The sequence below is a fragment of the Bidens hawaiensis genome, unplaced genomic scaffold, assembly GCF_021521415.1.
Source record: "Bidens hawaiensis isolate Kalapana, Puna unplaced genomic scaffold, B.hawaiensis_p1.1 tig00032715_1, whole genome shotgun sequence".
In the NCBI taxonomy this organism is placed as follows: domain Eukaryota; kingdom Viridiplantae; phylum Streptophyta; class Magnoliopsida; order Asterales; family Asteraceae; genus Bidens; species Bidens hawaiensis.
In genome coordinates this window covers 153,690-175,529 of record NW_027495575.1, presented here as the reverse complement: position 1 = coordinate 175,529, position 21,840 = coordinate 153,690, and the positions used below count along the sequence as shown (strand labels likewise).

Here is a 21,840-nt window from a genome sequence, read left to right as displayed (position 1 = left end):
TATAAAACAAACTTTATATTTTATGTTTTATAAATAGTATCTATATCCAGTTACTTACAACTTGCTATGAGTTAGGCTAAACGTACTTTCCTCACTGAAATTTCAATCCCTTCAACAATTTTATCTAGCGTGCCACGTCTCAACTTGTATTCAAAATTTTGTAAAACTTTATATATTAAAAGTTGTAAATGAGAAAATAGTTATGTGTAACATTAAATATAATAATTTAATATTCAGTAAAGAAATGACATAAAAACTCGTTCCGACTATTTTTTTCCTAAAATAGTAGGCTCTTACATTTGTTCCATAAACCAGTTGTTCCGGCAAATTTCTTAGGCCCATTTTATAAATTAGTCATCGACTCTAAGAATATAGACGTGGCGACTATTTTACGGTGGATATTTTAGGAATATGTTGCAAAAGGGGGACAAAACTCAAAATGGGGTTCAGAATTTCCCCTTCACTGAATCATCTTGTCCGATAGATGAATTAACTAAACAGTCTGTAACCGAATCGATTTGTTATATGAAACTAAACATAACTGGTTATAACTTAAGTTTGATTTTAGACCATAACCGAAATAACCCATTCCACTATATTACACATATTAATTCCACAAATAAATAATTTATTAAAAAAAATCTTTTTCTTACTGTTAACTAAGTGCATTGTTTGAAAATGACTATATTCTATTCTATATATATGTACATATATACAACTTAAAACAACATTCCTCACACACCTCACTCGAATGGCCCAAGCAAACCACATTCCAGCACAAATGGCTAATCCGACGAATCCGATCACAGTAATTAGCCCGAACTTCGTGGCTCCGTCTCTGGTGGATCTAGTCATCGTCAGGAGACCCTTGACTCTCTCTGATGGAAAATTCTTGGTCACTGATGTTAAGGGTAACTTTATGTTCAAAGTAAAAGGCGAGCTTTTAAGCCTTCATGATCATCGAGTTTTGTTTGATGCTACTGGTAATCCACTCATCTCATTCCACAAAAAGGTTCGTCGTGTTCTTCAACTTAGATAGTTCGGGTTTGGACATATTTGTAAATTATAAAAGTTTCGGGTTTATTGCATAAACTACACTTTTGGTACAAAAGATTTTAACGCTCATACTAATTGTGAAAAACAGATAGCAAGCAGGCAACAAGTTGCGCCGCTACCCCTTTTTGAATTTTAAAATTCACTCTTTTAAAAACTACATTGGCTAATCTTCGAGTCATAACATTACTACACATGACATGTCGAACTCGGCTAAGTAACTCCATATCTTTTGGTTGAACCTCAGTTATTCAGTTGGTTTGTGTGTGTGTGTGTGTTTAAAGATCTAACCAATACCCGACCCTAATAATTTCTTTAAAAGATCCGGTTGAAGTCCGAACGGGAGCTAATATAAAACCGTTGTTTGTTTGTTGAAATGATGTTATGAATAGATAAAGAGTATGCATCACAAATGGGTAGTGTACAAGGGAATTAGTTCAGAACCAAAGGATTTAATATTCAGTGCCAAACAGTCTTCTATGATTCAGGTGAAGACGAAACTTAACGTGTTCATGGCTAATAATAAACACGAAGGTGTTTGTGACTTCAAAGCATAGGCAGTTGGCTTGACCGATCATGCACCATTTACGCCGGAGAGGAGACCACCATCATTGCACAGGTAATCAAAACGGGTCGGTTTGTGAAGAGGTAGGTCCCAGCATAGCCCAGTTGGACCCACAGACTCACCTTGAAAAGGGACGTCTGCGCAGTTCAACCCGCAAGACTCCTTAACGGACGTCTGCGCGGTTGAACCCGCATGACTAAACTAAAGGAACGTCTGCGCAGAAACCAACTGGATCAGCAGGACCCACCACGCTCAGAGACGTGACGTCCTCACGTGCGGTACGCAAGCTGTTCCCGCAGGAAACGCCTACCAATGGTTTTCAGGTACTCCGCCTGTTCCCGCAGTTACGGATACCGGCCATCAGGGAAGGCCACCCGCGCAGCATGGCTACACGCACAAGGCTTAACTCTCATAATAATTCAGCAGTCACCTGAAGAAGGAATGAGCAAGCCGGGAACATTCCCGCACAAAGGCGGGAGGGGGAATACTCCCGCCCAAATGAGCCAGTCCGTACGATACTGAGGATCTTTTACTGTACCTGACGAGGTATGGGCAAAAGATCTGTCCAAAGATACGACAGCTCATTGACAACAGTATGGCGAGCAGCATGCTCTTGTACTGTATGTCACTATTAGCCGCTACCTACTCACCAACTCCTGACATACCACGTGCCTAGCCTGTAGTTGGTGAAAAAGGAATAGTGCACAGCAGGCCTGGTCACTATCAGCCGCTGCCTACTCACCAACTACCAGCATGGCACGTGCGTAGGCCACTGTTGGTTGAACAGGAATACTATTCAGCAGGCCACACCTCCTTGGAAACCTACCTCCGGCTATAAATACCACGAATGGTATGATCATCTTATCTTAACATATTATCATCATATTATACCTGATATCTGCTCTAGCAATCTCTTAATATACATTTATATTTAAAGAGCAACCTAGTCTGATTCTCACGCCGGAGGGTGGTCACAAGGAGGAACCCCCCCCCCCTTCTCAGTGACGAGCTCACGGTGTCTGTTTTGCAGGTTATCAGAAGAACCATCTTTTCTGGGTCTAACCCCTCGTGGGAAACAGCTATCTAACCCCCAGGTTACCAGTAATCTGCCCGGGGTCCGGTTAGTGTTTCTTCATTGGCGCCATCCGTGCATAAAAGCTAGAACTTCATTTTTCTAAAGTTTTTTCAAAACTTCTGGAAAGATGGTTAACGTTACTCCGGTCCTAAGGCCAACGAGTTACCAGGAAGCCCCGGTAACCACAACCCCAGCTACTGGGGGGAACACCGGCGAGCACACAAATTTTACGAACACTACCCCGGTTACCCAAGCCGGGACAAGTGCAGTAAATTTTACGAACACTACCCCAGTTACCCAAGCTGGGGCAAGTGCAGTAAACAACCATCCCCTGGGATTCAATAATACCCAGGTGGAAAGACAGCAGACGAGACTCCCCCGCCAAACACTTGAACAAGTTAAAGCATGGGCGGAGGCACATCAGAAGGAATTCCAAGCTTAGTTGGACGAACTCTTACGTTCCGTCCGACAGGCTGACGAATTTGGAAGCACTCGCCAACAGCTCAACATGAGCAGTGAGTGCGAGTCCTCGGACGATGATCAGGAGGAATCCGACACCGACTCAAACCCTCGCCTTAGGGCGAAAGGGAAGCGTAAGGAAACGGACCTCCAAACGAGAAGGAATTTCGGAGAAACCTTCAAACAAAGAAACGTGGGGGGAAGCCCACGTGACTTCTCCAAAACCTTCAGACCAACTGCTGCAAACGCGGGAACATCCAAGTTTGCAAGGGACATTGCGGAAGCAATCGCCCCAAAAAGTACCAAGCAGATGCCCAACATCGGCACCTATGATGGTATATCCGACCCAGATGATCACCTGAACAGATTCATAGCGGGGGCAACCGTCAGCAACTGGACGGAACCCACGTGGTGTTATATATTCCAGATGACACTGGTTGGAGCGGCTAGAGCGTGGTTTGACCGTTTACCGGTCCACCACATCTATGATTGGGCGGACTTCCAACACAAGTTCAGCCAACACTTCAGTCAACAGAGGAAGTATATTGAAGAACAGTGGACGATCCTCAACTGCGTTAGAGATAAGGATGAACCTTTAATAGACTTCATCACTCGCTTTAACTCAAAAAAGCTGAGTCTGGGGGTTATAAGCGAAGACCTTGTTCGCGCCGCTTTCATCCAGGGCGCCGAATACCCAGAACTTATCCGCACGTTGACGGGCAAAGACGGCATGCCACCCACATGGGATGCCATCATGACGGCAGCCAAGCGCTTTGCCGAAACGGAGAAGCAACTGGGTGAGAATCTGCCCCAGACTACAAACTTCTACACGCAGAGGACTAGAGAAAACAGCGTCCAGTCCGCCTGGCAAAACAAAAGGAGGAAGCCAAGCACATGGCAGTCAAGGGTAAACTTTGACACCTCATCCAGATCTCGCTCCCTATTAGGCGGAAAGGATAATACACACCCATCAGGCCAACACACCAGGTGGACGCCCCTCACCAAAAGCGTCACGGAGATATTTGCCACTGAGAAACTCCCATGGCCAAAAGCTCCAAAGGTCCGACAACGACCTGACGCGAACCAGAGCAAATACTGTGATTTCCACGACACAAAAGGTCACACCACTGAGAAGTGTTCAGCCCTGAGGAATATTATCGAAACATTCGTCAAGGAAGGCAAACTTACACACCTGGTGGCATCAATCAGGAATAGAGGGCAGAATGACAACCGATACAAAAGCAACGGACGAAAGCCCGTTGACATCAGCATTCACATGGTTTGTGGTAACATCAGAGGAAGAAAAAGACAGACGACAGAACCATGCGCATGGAAAGAAGCTGAGGTCCGCTTCCCGCGAGTGCCAGGAGGACCCAGCAAAGAAGGCCCTATCGTCATCAAAAGCCAGCTGGGGCACTACATCACTTCCCGCACTCTTGTTGACAACGGTGCCTCGTCAACAGTTATGTACAGGCAGTTCTTCGACAAGTTAGATGATGAAGACAAGGAACGCTTGGAAACGGTCTACGCCTCGATGGAAGGGTTCGACGGCAGCACAAACACCCCCCTGGGCATCCTATCTTTCCCCGTCACTCTCACAGACGGAACACTCTCCCGCACAGAGGATGTGGACTTTGTCGTAATGAGGAAGCCACACCACACGTACGACATTCTCTTCGGGAGAGACGGGATGGCAAGATTCAACGCCGTAGTATCTTCAGTCCACGGCATGATGGGATGGCCAACAGCTGAGGGCGTGGCGATGGTCACCGGTATTCCCCAGGTATGCATCGCATCTGTCTCATCAACACCCAAACCAAAGATGGCTAAACACACCATCACCGAACCAGAAGAATGGGCTTTTAATGGAAAATACCCCGACCAGGCGGTTACCATTGGCCCAACAATAACTGATCCTACGCGCACATTACTCAAACGCTTACTACAAAAAAACGCTGACATCTTCGCATGGAAACCAGCAGACATGACTGGTGTACCTCGAAGTAAAGCAGAGCATAAGCTCAAGTGTGACCAGGCTTTTACGCCGGTCATACAAAAGCGTAGAGTAATGGGGGCGGAACAAGCTAACGCGTGTAGAACCCAAGTCAAGGAACTCCTTGACGCGGGCATCGTACGCGTTAGCAGATATCAAACTTGGGTTGCAAATCCCGTTATGGTACCAAAGTCTAACAAGCAATGGCGCATGTGCATAGATTTCAAAGACTTGAACAAAGCATGCCCCAAAGATTGTTACCCGTTACCCGAAATTGATCTTAAGGTAGATTCGTTATCACCGTTTCGCCTTAAATGCTTCCTTGATGCGTATAAAGGATACCATCAAATCCACATGGCCGTTGACGATCAGGACAAAACCGCATTTCGGACGCCCGATGGCACATTCTGTTATCAAATGATGCCATTCGGACTTAAGAATGCCGGGTCCACATACCAGCGCCTGATGGACAAAGAGTTTCATGCCCAAATTGGGAGAAACTTGGAAGTATACATGGATGACCTGGTCATTAAAAGCCTTAACCCAGAAGCGATGTTGAAAGACATCGAAGAAACATTCAACACACTCAGAAGGATAAACATGAAGCTCAACCCGAGCAAGTGTTCCTTTGGGATGGAAGAAGGGAAGTTCTTAGGAGTCATCGTTACAAAAGATGGCTTCAGAGCGAACCCTGAAAAGGTCGAAGCCATTATTAAAATGGAATCACCTACCACCATCAAACAAGCTCAGACACTGAACGGACGCCTAGTTGCACTTAACCGCTTCTTGGCAAATCATGCGGATAGGTCGTTCCCATTCGTGTCGACGCTGAGAAACTGTCTAAAGAAAACGCACTTCCGCTGGACACCAGAAGCGGAAGCAGCTTTTCAGGAAATTCGGTCACGTTTGATCGAACTCCCAACGCTCACAGCACCAGAAGCGGGAGAGGAATTAATCCTATACCTCTCCGCCACAGATAGAGCGACCGGGGCCGTCCTGTTAGTCGAGCGAAAAGGCATCCAGATGCCAATCTACTATGTTAGCCGTCTCCTAACAGACGTCGAAACTCGGTACTCTACCCTGGAAAAATTAGTCTTAGCACTTGTACAGGCTTCACGCAGGCTAAGACGATATTTCCAAGGTCACCCAATTACTATTCTCACCAACTTCAAACTTGCAAACGTTTTAGGCAAACCCGAACTTTCGGGACGCCTCGCCAAATGGGCAATAGAATTGGGAGAATACGCGATAAAATACAAGCCAAGGCCAGCTATAAAAGGCCAGGTCTTGGCCGACTTTATTGCCGAAGTCCCCGCATCGCGGGAGAAAGAGTGCCACGACGAGGCTCAGCCCTCTCCAGCACTAGACATCGATGAAGTCTGGCGACTTTACACCGATGGAGCGGCCAGCAGCGAGGGCTCAGGCGCAGGGTTAAAACTTACCAACCCAACAGGCCAAGAATACACTTACGCTATTCGACTGGACTTTCCAAGTACGAATAACGAAGCTGAATATGAAGCATTCTTGGCCGGGTTAAGGATTGCGCGTAAAATGGGAGTAAAGAACTTGGAAGCCCATGTGGATTACATGTTAGTTGCCAATCAGATAAACGGGACGTACACGGCTGTGAACGACACAATGGCCCTGTACCTCGCTCAAGCAAAAACCCTCATGCGCGATTTTAATGATTGTAAAGTCATACACGTCAAGCGTAGCGAAAACAAATCTGCGGATGCGTTAAGCAAGCTTGCGTCATTAGCTTTCACTCACTTGGGAAAGGACATCCGCATTGAACTCCTGGGAGCACCATCAGTCCCGCACAAGGAAATCTGTGTCATCCAAACTGGCACAGAAACGTGGATGACACCAATAATAAATTACCTTGCGGCGGGCATACTACCAGAGTCAAAAACACAGGCAAGAAAACTACGCTGTAAAGCATTGAACTATCAACTCATTGATGACGTCCTTTACAGACGTAACTTTCTTGGCCCCCTCCTCAGATGCGTTGACGACCAAGATGCCAACTACCTCCTAAGGGAAGTACACGAAGGCATCTGTGGGATACATGCAGGTCCACGCGCAGTTGTAGCTAAGCTAAACAACGCGGGATACTTTTGGCCAGGGATGCATACGGATGCGCTGGCGTACATCAGAAAATGCAGGTCTTGTCAGCTCTACGCACCCAACACGCATCGCCCGAAGAATGAACTTGTTCCAGTCACCTCTGCATGGCCATTTCAGAAGTGGGTCATCGACGTGACTGGCCCATTTCCCACAGCAGCAGGGAACGTCCAGTTTCTAGTGGTCGCCATCGACTACTTCACCAAGTGGATAGAAGCAAAACCCTTAGCCCAAACGACCGCAAAACATATCAAGAAATTCATTTGGGAATTTATCATTTGTCGTTTCGGGCTCCCACAGAATTTGGTGAGCGATAACGGCACCAACTTTGCTGACAAGAAGCCACAACAGTGGCTTAAAGAACTTCAAATCACCCACACCTTTACCTCGGTGGCGCACCCGCAGGGTAATGGTGAGGTGGAAAGAGCAAATAGGAGCATCGTCGACGGCATAAAGAGAAGACTATTGAAACACAGATCCGGCTGGGTGGACGAAGTTCCACACGTACTTTGGGCACACAGAACGATGAAAAAGGCAAGTACGGGAGAAACCTCGTTCAGCCTCACTTATGGCACTGAAGCCATGGTCCCGGTCGAAATTGGTTTACCCTCACCAAGGGTCATGATTCAACCAGAGGACAATAATGCGGAAAGACGGTTAGACCTTATGCTAACCGAGGAACGCAGAGACTTAGCCGCAATGCGTGAAGAGAACTACAAACGACAAATGCAAAAGTACTACAACACGCGGGTAAAACTCTGCAACTTCAATGAAGGAGACTACATATTGCGTAACAACGAGGCTTCGAACCAAGATCGCCCAGGAAAGCTGACTCCTGTCTGGGAAGGTCCGTACGTTATCAAACAAGTGCTGGGAAAGGGCGCATACCGGCTCGAAAGGCTCGATGGCACTCCCGTCCCAAGAACATGGAACGGAGCTCAATTACGCAAGTGTTACATGTAGATCAATTCCAAATTTGTAAAAGGCCCAGAGCCACTTTTAATGGAAATGATTCTCTTTAGAACATTGACGCTGATGATTTCATACTTGTAAACTTTCCACGCGGATATGCCGGTCTTCACCGCATAATTACGAGGAAAGTCGTTGCGTGGGGAAGGCGGCAAAACCCGCATAAACCCAAAAAACGGCAAACCTTCACGCAGGTCAGTCGAAGGGGAAAAGTTCAGTCATCCCACTAAATGAAAGTGCCGGTCTATCCGCATGAATCATGATAAAGGAAACTGAACACTAACCTATTGACAACCGCGCATCGAACGGTTCAAAACAGAAAGGAAGCAAAACCTACACGCAGGTCAGATATAGGTAAAGTTTAGCCATCCTACTAAGTGCAAGTGACGGTCCTACCCGCACAATCACGAAAGGAAGCAAAACTTCACACCTATTCTGTCACGTTCAAAGGATAACTTATCCAAAACACTGGGAAAATTGCTAAAATAAACTAAAATATGCATGCGCAATTCATATAACGTTTATAACGCAAGTCTCAAAGATTCAAAAGTAAGCGGGAATATACCCCTTACCTTGGCAACCAAGTAACTATAAGACGGGTGCGGGTACAGTGTCAAGGCAAAACCCTTCACATACTTAGCACCCGCAGGGAATTGAAGCCAAAAATACCTCGGCAACCAAGTAACTATAAGACGGGTGCGGGTACAGTGTTAAGGCAAAACCCTTCACATACCTAGCACCTGCAGGGAATTGACGCCAGGAATACCTCGGCAACCAAGTAACTATAAGACGGGTGCGGGTACAGTGTTAAGGCAAAACCCTTCACATACCTAGCACCTGCAGGGAATTGACGCCAGGAATACCTTGGGAGTAAAGTAACTATAAGACGGTTGCGGGTACAGTGTCAAGGCGAAACCCTTCACATACCTTGCACTCCGCAGGGAAATGAAACCAAGAAGGATCTCCTGGGCCATGCTTGCGCACACGGGAATAACATCCCCGCATAGCGGGAACGTCGAGAACTAGATTGTTTGAAACTTCAAGGTGGAATTGGTGGTTTTAACATAATTGATCACTATGTTCAAAACTACCAAAACCTCATGGAGAATCTACACAAGAGGTACTCAACGCTCCTGACTTGCGAGGAGGTTACAGACCTACCCGCATCATACCCAAAGATCAAGCAGAACAGTGGGAAATTCTGCGTGACATTAGGACTTCCGTGGGAAGAATCCCCATGGAAAACCTTAAAACTAAACCCTTTTCAAAAACCCTTTGATTAAGTCCAAAAGTTCACCTCACTTTATTAAACATTCATGAGAAGAACATTGGACTGGGGGGACTTGAAGAGGTAGGTCCCAGCAGAGCCCAGTTGGACCCACAGACTCACCTTGAAAAGGGACGTCTGCGCAGTTCAACCCGCAAGACTCCTTAACGGACGTCTGCGCGGTTGAACCCGCATGACTAAACTAAAGGAACGTCTGCGCAGAAACCAACTGGATCAGCAGGACCCACCACGCTCAGAGACGTGACGTCCTCACGTGCGGTACGCAAGCTGTTCCCGCAGGAAACGCCTACCAATGGTTTTCAGGTACTCCGCCTGTTCCCGCAGTTACGGATACCGGCCATCAGGGAAGGCCACCCGCGCAGCATGGCTACACGCACAAGGCTTAACTCTCATAATAATTCAGCAGTCACCTGAAGAAGGAATGAGCAAGCCGGGAACATTCCCGCACAAAGGCGGGAGGGGGAATACTCCCGCCCAAATGAGCCAGTCCGTACGATACTGAGGATCTTTTACTGTACCTGACGAGGTATGGGCAAAAGATCTGTCCAAAGATACGACAGCTCATTGACAACAGTATGGCGAGCAGCATGCTCTTGTACTGTATGTCACTATTAGCCGCTACCTACTCACCAACTCCTGACATACCACGTGCCTAGCCTGTAGCTGGTGAAAAAGGAATAGTGCACAGCAGGCCTGGTCACTATCAGCCGCTGCCTACTCACCAACTACCAGCATGGCACGTGCGTAGGCCACTGTTGGTTGAACAGGAATACTATTCAGCAGGCCACACCTCCTTGGAAACCTACCTCCGGCTATAAATACCACGAATGGTATGATCATCTTATCTTAACATATTATCATCATATTATACCTGATATCTGCTCTAGCAATCTCTTAATATACATTTATATTTAAAGAGCAACCTAGTCTGATTCTCACGCCGGAGGGTGGTCACAAGGAGGAACCCCCCCCCCCCTTCTCAGTGACGAGCTCACGGTGTCTGTTTTGCAGGTTATCAGAAGAACCATCTTTTCTGGGTCTAACCCCTCGTGGGAAACAGCTATCTAACCCCCAGGTTACCAGTAATCTGCCCGGGGTCCGGTTAGTGTTTCTTCAGTTTGGGTCAGACCAGGCCACAAACACATGCTTTTATTTTGTAAAGCAATATGTTACATATGATTTTGAAAATTAGTGTTATAAAAATGCAGATGCACAAGAAGCACACGCTTGCACTTGGAAAAGACACATTTTGCGTGACGGTTTATCCTAATGTCGACTATGCTTTCATTGTTGCACTTGTGGTGATCCTGGATGAAATCAGTGGTGATCTTTAATATTTCATTTTATATGTAGTCCATAATGTATGATTGCTTATATATGTTGTGTTATATTATTATTTTTTAATTGTAATGTCGACTTTCTTATGCGTTAGACCACCTATATAATATGTATAACAACAATTTAAGAATTGTAAGAATTTTTAAAGTTTTATCACACATATACGCAAAATATTACATTTTCCCATGAGTTTGTTCAAAAAGTTCCGAATAGAATGTTATTAAATTAGTAGCGTTTAATTATATATGACATAGATAGCGTGTGTTGTCCAAATGAACGATTTAATTAAAATTTTATAACAACTAATGAACCCGAAGAAAAAAAATATATTTGTGGACTCCAAGATCAATCAACATAGTTTTTAAAAGACTGGATTTTGCAATTTAAAAAAAAAATAACGCTACAGCTTGTAGCCTGTTTAACACTACCTTTAAGTCTTTAACCACCCCCACCCCCACCCCCACAATCACCTCACCCTTTAACCCCTACAAAATTGAAATTGTATATATAAAATTTGGTGAAAATACGTATATTAGAAAACTTAAATCTAATTTCATATCAGACTAATCTCTGCTTATCCCGATTAATCTTAGCCTCTACTCCACCGCCCGACTAGCGTCTCGCAATTTCTACATGTTGTTTTAGTCTATGATATATTAATTTCACACTACATTGCACACACGAGCTCGAGCCAGCTTTTGCTCGTTTAAGGTACCACGTGAGCTCAAGCTAAGCTTAGGCACGTTTAAGATTTTTTCTTAAAATATTTAAAAGTGTACGTAAATTAAATAAGAGATAATAAACGAATTGAGCCCGAGCTCTCATAAGTCTAGTCGAGCTCGGGTCAACTCGTTTACATCCCTAGTCATTGACTAGTAGTCAAGCCCAGAAAATACAAATGGCGCCAATATTGAATGGTCAGTGTCTTTAACATGATACAATAAAATGTTAATTTTGAAAAGTATGTTAGAGGTCCACTTGACAAAAACAAGAGGATGAGATTATTTATAGACGCAACTCAAACGACCTATTCAACATAAACTGATAAGTGATAACTAATATTTGTCACGTATATAGTCTTTGTATATAGTCTTTCTACAAAGGTCCAAACAACCTACCTTACGGGTCGAATAGCGAATCCAATCACTCTCGTTAGCCCCGACTTTATGGCTCTATCTGCAGTGGGCCTTGCTATCGTTAAGAAATTATTCTCTCTCTCTGACGGAGACTTTAAAGCGATCCAGAAAATTCACGGGGTCATTTGTCTATGACTATATAATAATATATTTGGGTCTGGTTCAAGTTGGATTAGGTTAGGTTATATTAAAATAGATAAGAAAACTAAATCTTATATAATTAACAAAAGTACGTCAAACGTCATTACAAATGCATAATGAAAATTTATAATCTAATGCATTTAAATTTGTCTACTCCTGCAAACAATGTTGAACTCTAAAGTTCTTCATAAATGTATAGTTCTTAAAACCCAATCCCTATTTCACAATAAAATTATATTAAAACAATAAAATAAACCATCAAATGAGTGATTCACTTAATAAATTACCTTAAGTGGGAAGTTTGTATGTAACCCGTTACAGTTACTCGTTGTTCTTTTTCTTTGCAATTGCGGGTAGACTTTTCTTTTTAACCATTCGTTTAGTAAGATCTAAACTTCTTAAGTCATGGGCTAAGGCCTAAGCTTATGGTCGAAGGACTAACCTTTTTCATATGTTGACGTCTAACCTAGAAGTTTAATTTCATTAAGTTATACAATTAACCTTACAAGTTTTTATATGGTAACTTTTAAGGTTCATTAAACTACACAAACAACCCCACAACCCACAACGACCTTTTTTTCATATGTTAACCCTCAAGTTTCATTAACTTACACAATCAACCTAACAAGTTTTAACTAAATTTTTTATAACCGAAACCGATGTTGAGAATTTTTAAAATTAAATGACATATACGCGAACTATCATGTTTTTCCATGAGTTTCATAAAAAATTTACAAATGTAGGTGTAAAAGTTGTTATTAAAGAGTGTTAGATATTTTATAGTCTAGTGTATAGGTGATCAAATCGGGTTGGTCAAAGGAACCGGAACCGGTTCAGAACCGGTTCCATTAGTCAACATCACTGTTTAAACCGATTCCATGTTCGAACCGGTTAGGGAACCGAACCGGTTCCCCAACCCTCGGACCCGGAACCGGTGGAACCGGTTCTGACCGGTTCCTAAACCGGTTCTTACACTGTAACCGGTTCCAACCGGTTACAGTGTAAAAAATAATTTTTTTTTTCGTTTTTCGTTTCCGCTGCTCGTATTTGTATAACATGTTAAATAAAAAAAACAATTAACATAAAATTCATTTTATTTACTTTAAGAAGTTCAAAAAAAAAAGGTTACATGTTTTAAAATATTCAAAAACAAACTAACAAAACATTAAACTTATAAATATAAAGTTGTGACATATTATTTCTATAAAAGCCTTCTTGTTCGTCGTAATTATTGAGTGGCGACTTATTCATCAGAATTACTTGTAGAAACGCCTTCTTGTTCGTCGTGCACTCGAACATCAAGTGGTGTTTCGTCTTCCAGAGTGGTTACGTGTTGAACACGATCGATTGAGTCCAAGTGATCCTTCAAGCAAATGCACATCTCCACCGACTCCGAATTCAGTCTTGTTCTTCTCACCGATATTACCCTGCCACTAAGAGAAAAAGCAGATTCCGAAGCTACCGTAGAAGCTTGGGCGGTTAGTAAATCACGGGCCATGGTGGCAAGAATCGGAAACTCGGTTTCCTTTACCTTCCACCAAGCCAAAACATCAAAAGTGCCATATTCCTCTTCGGATAAACCGGTAGAGAAATCATATGCACTATACCTTCCTAGTTCGCTTGAAGGGGTGTTACCCCTTTGTTTTTTAGCCGTTACGTTGCGAACGGTGTTCATAAGGCTAATCATGGGGTCTCGTACTCTAGGAGCACTTGAACTTGATGAAGACCCCCCCGGCGTAGGCATGTGTATGTTTGACCCATATTTATTTATATAAAAGTCATACATAAATTTAAAATTCAAGTTAAAATCATTTTGTGCCTCTGTTGAAAAGTTTGGGTCAACTTCATGCATATCTAAGGCTGAAAAAATTTCGTCTATCACACATTCAACCCCCGTAACATTTAACATTGGGTTTAAAGCGGCGGCGCAAGTAAAAATCGGTGGCAATTCAAGAAAGTATTTTTTTAATTTAAACTTCATTGGTAATATGATGTTTGAAAACATTGGACTTTTATTTTCAAATTCTTTAAGATTGTTAACGATTAAAAATAACTCCGAAAGAACCAAGGGACTTGTCGGATAATACGTTCCCGATAGTTTCGTAGTTGATGTTTTAAAAACTTCAAGAAAAGTCGATAAGTCATTGATAATTTCCCATTTCTCATTTGAAAAGGGGATTGCCAAATCATTCTCGGCAAGACTAGAATGAAACATTTGTAAAGTGTCTCTTTGTTTCAAAGCACTTTGAAACATTATGCAAGTGGAATTCCATCGATGAGGTACATCCCAATTAGCTCCCAAAGCTTTTCTTCCCGTATCTTTACAAAATTTTCTATAATCCATTTGTCTTTTTTTACTTTTCTTAAAAACTTCATGTAGCATTACTCTAAAATCGTTTATAACCGATGTAACCTCATCCGAAGCAAGTCCGTCTTGCACGATTAAATTAATGATATGTGCAACACACCTTGAGTGAAAAAATACACCATTGCAAATCGGCGTATATTTTAATTTTAATTTATCAACCGCCGATGTATTATTCGACGCGTTATCAAATGCAATTGAAAATATTTTATTTTCTAGTTTATAAGTTTTTATAACATAATCTAAAATTTCAAACAAATTATCTCCCGTATGTGGATACTCAAAGAGTTCGAAAGCAATGGTGCGTTTCATCATTTCCCACGATGACGGGTCTACCCAATGAGCGGTGACACAAAGATAAGATTCGGGTAGACCATGTGGAGCCGACCAAACATCAGTAGTTAAGTTTATTCCCGTATTTATATTTTCAAAATATGCAATTAGTACCTCTTTGGCCTTCTTCCACAATTTTAAACAATAACGTTTAAGAGTATGACGACTTACGTGAGTGTATTGTGGTTGAAGCGTATCTCGAATCATGGCGGTTAAGCGAGGGTTGTCGAAGTGGCTAAACGGCAAAGCTTCTTGAATCACAAACTTCGCCATACGATCTTGAACTCGATCAATTTGGTATGTAAATATTCCGCCTTCACTATCCATTTGCGTTTGTTGCGACTCGACGTTCTGTTTCAACGCCCTGCAATACGGTCTTTCGATGTGTTTCTTCAAATTTGAATTCGAAAGTGGGTTTAAATAAATCCCACAAAACTTGCACCGAGCCTTCAATGAATGGTCACTCAATTCAACCAAATCCCAATTGCACCAAATCTCTTGATTACGATTATGAGGTACAATACGAACGAAACTTGGTCCGGCGGTGGAACCTTGACCAACCGATGATTGTGAGGCAGCCATAACAACAAATATGAATATAGAAGAAGAGAAAACAAGAGATTAGAGAACTCAGAACGTTGTAATAGCGTTTTTTTGTATTTTTTTGCGTTCGGGTTTGCGTTTTGAGTGTTGTGATGAACCCATTACACCAAATACCTATTTATACTAGTAGTGGGGTGTTTGGGGAGCCAAAAAACGGCCATTTTTGACCCCAACGGTCAAAAAACGGCCATAAAACCGTTTCCCAACGGCTAGAACCACTCCAACGGCTATAACCGGTTCCGAACCGGTTCCGGTCGAACCGGTTCCAGAACCGGTTCCGGTTCGGTTCCGGTTCCTACCCGGTCCACCTCCAAACATGTCAAACCGGTTCCGGATCGTCGGGTTGAAACGGAACCGAACCGGTTCCTACGAAAAACGGGTAGGAACCGGTTCGGTTCCGGTTCGGTTCCGTCGAACCGGTTCCAGGAACCGGTTTTGTTGTCCACCTCTAGTCTAGTGTGAGGACTGGATTTTTTTATTCATAAAATTCATTTAATTCTATATGACATAGATTGAGTGGGATGTTCAACTGATCCTGAACCATTTCAACGTATGATATTTTTGTTCTTAGATTTTTTTTTAGCATAACATCTTATTTAAATATGAAATACAATAGTTTGTCCATGAGTCATAACGTGTAGTCTTTCTGTTAAAATCGAATACCCACCAACGTAAACATCATCCTTACACACATACAATGGCCTGAATAAGCCATCCTCCCGCTTCCGAAACAAATGTGAATTCGATCATAGTCGTAGCGCTAATTCTTAGCTCCGAAGTTTAGGTGGAGCTAATAATCGGCAAGAAATTTAACTTCGCAGTCACGGATTTTAACAACTTTAAGTTCAACGTCAAAGCCAAGGTTACAAGCCTTCATGAACATAACTGGACCGAAAACGTTGTACTAGAATTAATATGCATATATATATATAGCGCGCACCTGCTTGATAAAAGGTTTGTGTTAGAATTGATGCGTGATATAATGAGATGATCTGAAGTTGTGAAAATGTTTTTAAGCTTTTTATTCAGGTTGATTATTAATTAATTAATCAAACTACAAATAGATTCATATATATTATACGAAAGTGGTATATTTGTATAAGGATTTTGGAGCATTTTAACTTTGTGCATGTTATATACTCTATCAAGTGTATGGTTTTGTATTTACACATGGTGCAAATAGAATATTAACAAAATAGGGGATTATGGGGTCTACAATTACAATTAACTTAGGCCCATACAATTTTAGCATCCGGCCCATACAATTAAATAATGGAAGCAAAGTTCATTGACATACCATACTATAAACTCTACACGGGCCTCTCGTAAATAAAGCCATCTTTAAGATTTCAGATGTCATATTCGATTAGTAAAAATACACCCTTAATATAGATATAAATATAAAAAGTTTTAAAAAATGTGAGGGAAGAAGTGAGTAAAAAGGAAAATAGCCCTAGTAAATAAAATAACATCGTGTTATAGTTAAAGCCCCGCCCCTTTAACATTTCGGCCCCATCGTGTGTTGAGCTTTTCCTTTGCCGCCCAGTAATGCCTTGAAACCCCTACCTTGCCGCCCTGGCTGCCATACCACATAAGTTTTTGAAGCCTCCTTGACGCCCACAATAACCGGTCTAATGCATGTGGTTTGATTACCGGCATAGTTTATAACAACATGACATATAATAAAATGTTATAATTTGAAGTCTAGAGAATATATTAAAAGTCCACTTTACAGAAACAGTTAAGAGGAGTGCTGGTGATGATGAGATACAAATAGAAGCAACTCAAATGCTCAACTATCATAATAACAAACGACTTATTCAACTTATATTAATTATTATTTGATATTATTTGAAAAAGGCATGGTGCATCATTATAAACATCAATATTCACACCAACACCAACACCAACACCAACACTATCCTAAACATCTACATCTACACAATGTCCCAAACAACCTACCCTACCGATCAAATAGCGAATCCAATCAATGTCTTTAGCCACGACTTTATATCTCCGGCTGCGTTGGATTTGGTTATTGTCAAGAAGTTCTTGTCTTTCTCTAATGGAGACTTTAAAGTCACTAATGTTAACGGGGACGTTATGTTTAAAGTTGAAGGCAAGTTTATGAGCGTCCGTGATCGTCGAGTTTTGCATGATGCTGTTGGTAATCCGATCATGTCGTTTCAGAAAAAGGTTTCGCTTTCTCCCTTGTGACTTTTTGTGTTTTTTTTTTTTTTTTTTATGATCAAATGTTTTTTTATTTAATCCGTGCATCATAAAGGTTTCTAGCCTAGTATATGAAATAAGAGTATAATTTCATAGATAAGAGACTCAACATAAATAAATTACAAAGAGTCAAAGACTGAGTCAAAATTCAATGATGATGGTTCAAATCTCATAATGTAGAGGTGAAACTAGAGTGTGTCAGCGTATTGAAAACAAAAACAAAAAAACAAAAAAGCTAAACTACATTATAATAATATAATTTGCTTTAAGATAATTACTCTCAAAAGTCAAAACTCTAATTATATCAAAATGGTTTTCATATGCTAACCCCCAACTTTCATTAAGTTGTAAAATCACACCGTCATATTTTTCATATGCTAACAAAAACATGAATTACAAAGAGTCAAAGACTCAATGGTGATGGTTCAAATCTCATAATACAAATGAGATGAAATTAGAGTGTGTTAGCGTATTGAAAACAAAAAAGCTAAACTACATTATAATAATATAATTTGCTTTAAAATAATTACTCTCAGAAGTCAAAACTCTAATTATATCAAAATGGTTTTCATATGCTAACCCTCAACTTTCATTAAGTTGTAAAATCACACCGTCATATTTTTCATATGCTAACAAAAAGTTTTATTGAGCTAAACCATCAACCCCATAAGTTTTTAATACGCTTTCTCTCGAATCCATTAAAAGTTACGTAAAAACCCTCACTACCCACTACCACCTTTTTTTTCATTTGTTAACTCTCAAGTTTCATTAAGTTACACTATCAATCCTACAAGTTTTTAATATGGTAACCCTCAAATTTCATCAACTTAAAATCCTGTCTATTGTTTGTTTATAACTTTGTGCACGTTATAGTTACAAATGCCTGGTTGTTTATTAAATGATGTAATGAATAGATGATGAGTTCTCACGATAGATGGGTGGTTTTTAGAGGAGATAGTTCAAATTCAAAAGATATAACATTCAGTGCTAAACGATCTTCTTATTTCCAATTCAAGACATCACTTAACGTGTTCTTGGCGCATGATAATAAAGAAAAAGTTTTTGACTTCAAAGTTAAAGGCAGTTGGTTTGATCGATCATGCACCATTTTTTTCTAGAGATGGCACCACCATCATTGCTCAGGTAAAGTGGTAAACCTTAGTTTTAAATTTTATAAACTAATGTGTTAAATATACTTAAAATTGATATTACAAAATGCAGATGCATAAGAAGCACAAGGTTAAAAGTGTGGTATTGGGAAAAGACAAATTTGCTGTGACGGTGTATCCTAACGTTGATTACGCTTTCATTGTTGCACTTGTTGTGATCTTACATGAAATCAATACACCTCGCGGTCATTCTTCGACGAATAGTTTAAATACTCATGCAAGTTGCAGTAATAGTAATACTACAGGTTGTTAATGTTAATGTATGTTGTGTACCTGTGTTATACTTTCATTGTTACACTTCTTCTGATCCTACAAGAAATATCAAGACACCTTTGTATTAATTTAAAAAACAATGTAAATATTCAACCAAAGAGACATGTTACAGATTGTTAATGCATGTTGTATTAAAATATTTGTGAAATTCAAAATTTGTATAATATATATACAGGAATTTTCATATTTTCCAGCCAAGAGTTTGTTGATCACATATTCATATATATAAATATACTCCCTCTGTCCCATTATAAGTGTCATAGTTTGTTGATCACATATTCATATTTGTGTTCGTGTCATATAATACTTGATGAAAATTATATCAATATAAAATACATTTAAAACCCAATCCATTCATATATTTTATCAAATATTATATAACATAAAAAAAAATATTGTCGGTCAAAGTTAAACAAGAAAGACCGAAAATGTCAAATATGGACACTTATAATGGGACGGAGGGAGTATAAACTGTACGTTTATCAAGTCCTGAATAGACCACTTAAGAGTTATTACATAGATATTTAAACTCAAATCAATATATATATATATATATATAGGTTTAAGTTCAAGAGAGAAATCAATTTATTGCAAGAAATGCGAGAAGTGGATCCAGCCAATAAGGAATTTCCTATTCTTTTTTCTTTTTTATTTAAATGAAGGGGTAGGATAGTAAAATCTCATAAGTTTTTTATATGGAAAGTATATATTTGTTGCTGGAATTTTTTATTTGTTTATTTAAATATGTATATTATAATATTATATGAAATTTAAATACCAGATCCCTTTATCCCATCATTAATAAAACGTTCATTTCGAAATAAGAATCTTTAGTTCTTTTGTTTATATTCGAAAGTAGAATCTTGGCAACATTTTTTTACCTTATTAATAGTTGGTGCTTATGCTTTATTGAGTATTCTGTAAAACCACAATCCTAATCCCTACACAAAACATTACACACAACCAAAAGATCATCAGTGTTCATATACATAATTGAAATGTACTTGTATCATGCACCTAGACAATCATATACCTACACAACCATAATATACCTAAAAATTAGGCATGTTCATAAGGGTAATACGCACAGATAGATCAACTACATATCCCACATTTAATAAATAACTTAATAAACAACACATATGTTTGAGTATCATAATATGAAATCCCAATATCTGTTGTGGTGTCAAAATTGTCGACAACATGACAACCAAAAAGTGAGCAGATACAATCAAATTTCAACGAAAATTTTTTTCCAACCCCCATTTTACTACGTAATATTTTGGTTCCCCTGCTTAAATTTTTTAAACCCTCCCTCAACGAGTGTGGTGATGATTGTGTCCTTAGAGTTGGAACTCCATAGTCTTCATTCTTCGGTTTTTTCTTCCTTTAATTCTCCTTTTGTCGAACACCTGCAACAGGCGGCGTTATGAACCGGTTCTGCCAAGACCGATTTATTTGTATGTTACAATACCTTTAGAAGTCAACACATCAGCATTATGAACCGGTTCTGCCAACACCGGTCTACAAATAATAAAACAAAATAAATTACGGTTACTAAGATAATTTTTAAAATAAGATTTAAAATCTTAGCACATAACGTATACGGTGACAATAACATAAGGCCTACATTTCAAGTAGACTCTCATATTAACGTATGACAACCTACACATCATTCTTAGTTTGTAACCCACACATTAAACAACCTACACACATACAACATCAAGACTACACAAAGCCTACACTATTAGCACAAAGGCTACACATTTAAAAACAAACATAAGCATACACAACTGACACAAAGCCTACACATTTTAAAACAAACACAACAAAATAGTTCCAAAGATATACAGTGACACAACCGCTACAATATAACTAGACTAACATATTACGTATGACAACCTACACATCATTCCAGTTTGTAACCCAAAGATTGAACAGCCTTTACACATACAACATAAAGACTACACAAAGCCTACACATTGTAAAACAAAAACAATATTATATTGTTCAGAATTAATCGTTTAGATAATTGAAACACACCTACATAAGGCCTACACGCGTTGCACAAAGCCTACACCAAGCCATTGTTGAATGTGAATTTTTGAATGACGGATGTCTTTCATTTTGTTCAAAAATTAAAAAGAATACAAAAATATAAATGTCTTTCATCCTGTTAAAAAAAATTCAAAGCATACAAAAATTTAAAAAATATAAAACTAACCGCGTGTTGTTCCATGTTAAAACATCATAATACGTACAAAATGACAACGTATCCTACACATTTAGCATATATACTTACACACCAAACATCAAACACCCAAAACCAACATAAGGCTAACATCTCCTACACATTTTAGCATATATACTTACACACCAAATACCATATACATCAAAACTTGAACTACACAAAAAAAAAATTACTAAGATTACACAACAAACAATATATCCTATATAGGAACTAAATAAGCTATACATTAGCCTAACATCATACACAATAAACAAACTTTCATAGACAAATAGGATCATACATAACATAAAACAAATTTCACAGCATCATACAATGTAACCTATCTTCACAATAACATAACATCATAGTAACCTACACTATAAAAGTTTCACACTATCCTACACTGTAACAGGAACCTACACTAAAACAGTTTTTACAGTAAAATAATATCATTACAACTAACCTACACTTTACCATATGTTGATACACACAATTCC

General features: G+C 40.1%; 1 pseudogene across 1 annotated transcript; it reads left to right on the top strand.

The window, feature by feature from the left end:
- Nucleotides 1–687: 687 nt before the first annotated feature.
- LOC143583901 (protein LURP-one-related 10-like) lies at nucleotides 688–10,925 on the top strand (annotated as a pseudogene). Its single transcript, XR_013144263.1, has 3 exons — nucleotides 688–1,012; nucleotides 1,446–1,672; nucleotides 10,735–10,925. The product of XR_013144263.1 is annotated as a protein LURP-one-related 10-like (transcript).
- The last annotated feature ends 10,915 nt before the right edge of the window (nucleotides 10,926–21,840 follow it).